This window comes from Gorilla gorilla, chromosome 19 (genome assembly GCF_029281585.2).
Source record: "Gorilla gorilla gorilla isolate KB3781 chromosome 19, NHGRI_mGorGor1-v2.1_pri, whole genome shotgun sequence".
NCBI classification, from domain to species: Eukaryota; Metazoa; Chordata; class Mammalia; order Primates; family Hominidae; genus Gorilla; species Gorilla gorilla.
This window is the reverse complement of record NC_073243.2, coordinates 52,046,916-52,052,846: the sequence shown is the minus strand read 5'-3', so window position 1 is coordinate 52,052,846 and position 5,931 is coordinate 52,046,916. Positions and strand designations below refer to the sequence as shown.

At 42.5% G+C, this 5,931-nt stretch overlaps 1 pseudogene; it reads left to right on the top strand.

Moving 5' to 3' along the window:
- Positions 1–885: 885 nt before the first annotated feature.
- LOC109023799 (phosphoglycerate mutase 1-like) lies at positions 886–1,436 on the top strand (annotated as a pseudogene).
- Positions 1,437–5,931: the final 4,495 nt, after the last annotated feature.

Sequence of the window (5,931 nt, the reverse complement as noted above, 5' to 3'; positions counted from 1 at the left end):
GGTGAAAGATTCAAAGCACACAAACAGTCTTTGGCTCTCAGCCTCAGCGGTTAGCCTCATAAGATTATCTTGACCTGTTGATTTTCACTTAAGGACCAGATGAAGAAAAGTAAATCTAATAATTGTGTTTCATTGTGTAAGTAAGCTGGGTTTCTATACTGGTCATTAAAATGTATAGGAACAGTCTTTCCATTATTGTTTAGCTACTACCATATGCATAGCATTGTACTTAGTGGGAAATGCTGAGGAAAGACCAGGAGGAATCAAGACTCAAGATTAAAAAGTCATGATTTCTCCACTTTCAAGGGTTTATTCCCATGAATAATTATGGTTCAGTGACTAAAGGGGAAACATGTTGATGGGCCCCTGTTAGCAAATAATTATTGACATATTCCAGCCCAGCCCTTCCTTAGTCTGTACAAAGATGTAGTGTTATGATTGACAGAGAACCCTACAACAGGTGAGCTACAGAGGTGAAGTTACTTCAGAAATACTTTCAGTAGCAGGAGAATGTAAGCTTTGACATTTTAAAAATTCTGTATTGCGTCTACAAAGGCCAGTAAGTAGAAATTATACTTCAGGCTATAGAGTGTGAAAGGAAGACTGGTCACATTTCAGCAGGAATCTGCAAGGATCCTGTTACTAAATTAGTTACTGGGAGAATTATATTTTGGAAGCAAAACTCCAACATTGCTACAAGATGAAAGAAGCTTCTTTGATATGAGAGGAGATGGTTTTGTGTTGTTTAAAGGAAACAGAGGGCTCTGGAATCTCTGTGAGCCCTAGTCAGTGCCACATCCCCACCCCACCGCCAAGGCCGTGTATAAGCTGGTGTTGACCTGGCAGGATGAGAGTGCCTGGAATCCCCCTTCTGTGGCTGGTAACATGCCAACCTTGAGCCCGGCAAGCCATGAGCAGGCATAGCATGTCGGGAAGGTGCTGTGAGATGTTGGCTACGAGTTCGATATCTTCTTCACCTCAGTGCAGAAGAAAGTGACCTGGAACCTCTGGGCAATGCTAGATGCCATTGGCCAGAGGTGGCTGCTTGTAGTGAGGACTTGGCACCTCAGTGAGCCGCACTATGGTGGTCTGACCAATCCAATAAACACAAACTGCTGCCAAGCATGCTGAGGCTCAGGTAAAGATCTGGAGGTGCTCCTATGCTGTCCTACCACCTCTGAAGGAGCCTGACCATCCCTTCTACAGCAGTGTCAGTAAGGACTGCAGGTATGCAGATCCCACTGAAGATCAGCTACCCACCTGTGAGTCTGAAGGACACCACTGCCAGAGCTCTGCCCTTTTGGAATGAAGAAATAGTTCCCCAGATCAAGGAGAGGAAACAAGTACTGACTGCAGCCCATGGCAGCAGCCCTGGGGAACTTTCATTTGGGGAGGTATCTCCCAGTCAGAAGTCACGGGGATCAGGACCCATTTGAGGTAGTCTGTCCCTTAGCAAAGCTAAAGTGCTGTGCTGGGAGATCCTCTGCTCTCTTCAGAGCTGGCAAGCAGGAATGTTTAAGTCCACTGAAGCTGCGCCCACAGCCACCCCTTCCCCCAGGTGCTCCGTCCCAGGGAGATGGGAGTTTTATCTATAAGCCCCTGACTGGGGCTGCTGCCTTTTTTTCAGAGATGCCCAGAGAGGAGGAATCTAGAGAGGCAGTCTGACTACAGTGGCTTTGCTGGCTGTGGTGGGCTCCAACCAGTTTGAACTTCCCAGTGGTGGCTTTGTTTACACTGTGAGGGGAAAACCGCCTACTCAAGCCTCAGTAATGGCGGACACCCCTCCCCCCTCACCAAGCTGAAGCATCGCAGTTCGACTTCAGACTGCTGTGCTGGCAGAGAGAATTTCGAGCCAGTGGATTTTAGCTTGCTGGGCTCCGTGGGGTGGGATCTGCTGAGCTAGGCCACTTGGCTCCCTGGCTTCAGCCCCTTTTCCAGGGGAGTGAATGGTTCTGTCTCGCTGGTGTTCCAGGTGCCACCGTGGTATGAAAAAAACTCCTGCATCTAGTTCCATGTCTGCCCAAATGGCTGCCTAGTTTTGTGCTTGAAATCCAGGGCCCTGGTGGTGTAGGCATCCAAGGGAATCTCCTGGTCTGCGGGCTGTGAAGACTGTGGGAAAAGCATAGTATCTGGGCCGGAGTGCACCGTTCCTCACAGCGCAGTCCCTCATGGCTTCCCTTGGCTAGAGGAGGGAGTTCCCCAACCCCTCAAGCTTCCTGGGTGAGACAATGCCCCACCCTGCTTGGCTTGCCCTCCATGGGCTGCACCCACTGTCTAACCAGTCCCAATGAGATGAGCTGGGTACCTCAGTTGGAAATGCAGAAATCACCCACCTTCTGCGTTGATCTCTCTGGGAGGTGCAGACCAGAGCTGTTCCTATTCGGCCATCTTGCCAGCCACCCCTTTTCTGTGTTTTAAAACATAAAATTGTAATGTTATTTCCAGGGCTTGTGTTTGGCCTGTGCCTACTCATATAGCTGCATGTCAAAATATTGAAATAGTTTCACAGAGATTGGATCACTGTTGCTGCCTCCAGTTCCCCTAATGCCCTCTCAGAACCTTAGCTGGCCCAGATATCTTCTGGATCCTCCCCTCACCAACCTCCCCATTACAGTTTGTAAAAATGATCACATCACTTCCTTCTCTATCTCCACATCCCTTTGCAATATGACTTGTGGTTTTTTTCTATCAAGAGGCAGAGTGTCTTTGTTTAGCCCCTGAATTTGGGCTGACCTTGAGACATGACTTGGTGAATAGAACGCATATAAATTAGCTATTCAAATAATAAGCCTAATCCTAAACAAGCCTTGTGCTCTCTCTAGAAAACACACTCCACAGTCGTAAGAACAAGCCCATGATACCCTGCTGGGGCATGAGAAACCAAGTGGAACAGAGATGAACCATCCCAACTGAGGCTGCCTCAGACCAGACTGAACTGGCAGCTGACCAAAGATATAGGAGTAAGCCCAGCTAAGATCAGGAGAACCAGCTGAACCTAGCATAAATTTCTGATTCTCAGATTTATGAGCTAACTAGATGGTTATTGTTTTAAGCCTCTGGGTTTAGGGATAGTTTCTTATGTAGACATATTTATTATACATTTGTAATATTACACATACTTTATAATATTATGTACACAGAAATAAATAATATCCCAACAATCCGGCATTTAAAAGGGTATCAGCTGGCATAACTGAGGTCCTCCAGAAACCTGCTCCCATGCTAAATCTCCATTTTGATTGGTAGATCCCATGATGCAACAATAATTGTATTAGGACGAGAGCATGAGCTTTTTATTTATTTATGTATTTTTTTTTTTTTTGAGACAGAGTCTCACTCTCACCCAGGCAGGAGTACAGTGGCACAAACACAGCTCACTGGAGCCTCAATCTCCTGGGCTCAAGGGATCCTCTTGCCTTAGCCTCCCAAGTAGCTGGGATTACAGGCATGCACAACCACATCTGGCTAATTTAATTTTTTTAATTTTTTTTTTTTTTTGCTACAGATGTGTTCTTCCTATATTTTCCAAGCTGGTCTGAAACTCCTGAGCTCAACCAATCCTCCTGCCTCGGCCTCCCAATGCCAGCTTACAGCCGTGAGCCACGGTGCCCAGTGGAGAGTGTGAACTTTCACATTTTTAAAATTCTATATTGAGTTTGAGTTTGTGAGTCCGGTAAGTAGAAATTACACTTTAGGCTGTACAGTATAGAAAGATTTGTCACATTTCACCAGATGTCTGAAAGGATCCTGGTACTGAAACAATCCTAGGTATGTAAGTAAAGTGTATTATTATTAATACTTGTATGCCTAGCTGTCATAATTAATTTGTTAATTGTAATTAGAAATAATTTCATGATATTTTAGAAAAATTTCTTAAAAGTTTAATTTACTAACTAAAATTTATTTTTAGTAATCACTGATCTCTCACCAAAGTTAAACAGAAAGAAAAGCTTTCTACTCAAGTTAAATTTCTTTCTAGGCAAAACCGAGTAAAAAAAGAAGACAAATAACGTAAATTAAAAAATGGGTAAAAACCAATGAGCTAAAAATTTCAGTTCATAAAGAAACCTCCACATGGATGTTTATAGCAGCTTTATTCTTAATTGCCAAAAGATGGAACCAAATAAGGTGTTTTTCAATCGTGAATAAAAAAATACACTGTGGTATAACCAGATAGTGGCATATTGTTCAGCACTAAAAAGAAATGAGCTGTCAAGCCATGAAAGACATGGAGGAAACTTAAATGCTTATTACTAAGTGAAATAAGCCAGTCGGTAATGGCTATATACTATATAATTCCAACTATATAACATTGTGGAAGAGGCAAAACTATGGAGACAATAAAAAGATCAATGATTTCCAGGAATTTAGGGGAATGGGAGATCAATAACTGGAGCATTAGAGATGTTATGGCAGTGAGACTATTCTATATAATACTATAATGATAAATACATGTTGTTATACATTTGGCAAACCCACAGAACAAGAGTGAACCCTAATGTAAACTATAGATTTTGACTGACAATAATATAACAAGATTGGTTCATCAGTTGTAACAAACAAACCACACTAGTGTGAGATGTTGTTGGCAGCGGGGGCTGTCTGTGGGGTGGGGGCAGGTGAGTGGTATACGGGAAATTTGTACTTTATATTTAATTTGCCATGAGCCTAAAACTCCTCCAAAATATAAAGTACCTGTCTTTAAAAATTTGATAAAAGACTTGAACATATTCTTTATAATGACTGATCAATGAGAACATGAAAAAAACTTCAACTTTATTAACTCTTCGGAAATGCAAATCCAAAATACAATGAAATACCACCATGCAGCCTCTAAAATGGCCAACATTAAAAAGACCATCAATACTCAGTGTTGGCAAGGATGTGGAGCATCTAGACCCTTCACACATTACTAGTGTAAAATGACACAGCCACTGTTTCTTGTAAAGTTAAAACATGTGCATACTCAGCAATTCCACTCTCTCTTACTTACCCATGAGAATTGAAAACATATGTTAATAAAAAGACGTGTGTACCAGTGTTCACACCAGAACCCCCAAACTGGAAACAGTCCAAAAGTAGGTACACCAACTGGCAAGTGCATAAACACATTTTAGTATGTTCTTACCATAAATTCTGTTAAGCAATAAAGTAAAATGAACTACTGATATAGGCTGTGACATGGATGAATCTCACAGTCATTATGCTGAGCAAAAGAAGCTATACACACAGTAAAGACGGTGTGATTGCATTTAGATGAAATTCTATAACAGGCAAAACTAACCGATAGTCATGAAAACATGTCAGTGGTCATTTGCAGGTGGATGGGAAGGAGGGGAGAGAGATTGAATGCACAGAGGCAGGGGGGAGCTTTCTGGGAAAACGCCAATGTTCTGTATTTGGAATGGGCTAGTGATTATACGGAAGTACATTTGTCAAATATAAGACACCTGTACCTTTAAAATGTGCGATATAGTGTATGTAAATTCTACCTCGATAAATAAGCAGATTTTTAAAAATATTCTTCTGAAGTCAGATTTTAATTCTAGAGATAGAAAAACATATCCCATGTGCATGGTAGACATTGCTCATCAATTATGATGTACCTTTCAGCTTTCCAGGCATGCAAACACAGTGCTCCAGGCAGCCACCGTGGGCCATTAGGATTAGCCCAGTCCTTGAAACCTCTTTGCCATTCTAGGCTAAGGCCATCCTAGGCTATACCTACCAGATATGCCTATGCCCCAGAACAGGAAGCGTGGCTGGCTTCATAAATGTACAACATATGTGGTCACACAAAGCCCTCACGCTTGCAATGGCAAGCGTCTGGTTTAATGTTCTACTATCATGGTCTTGAAATTCTTAATAGATTTCTAATAAAGGTCCCCTCATTTTCATGTTTCACTGGGTCTTGCAAATTACATAGCCTGG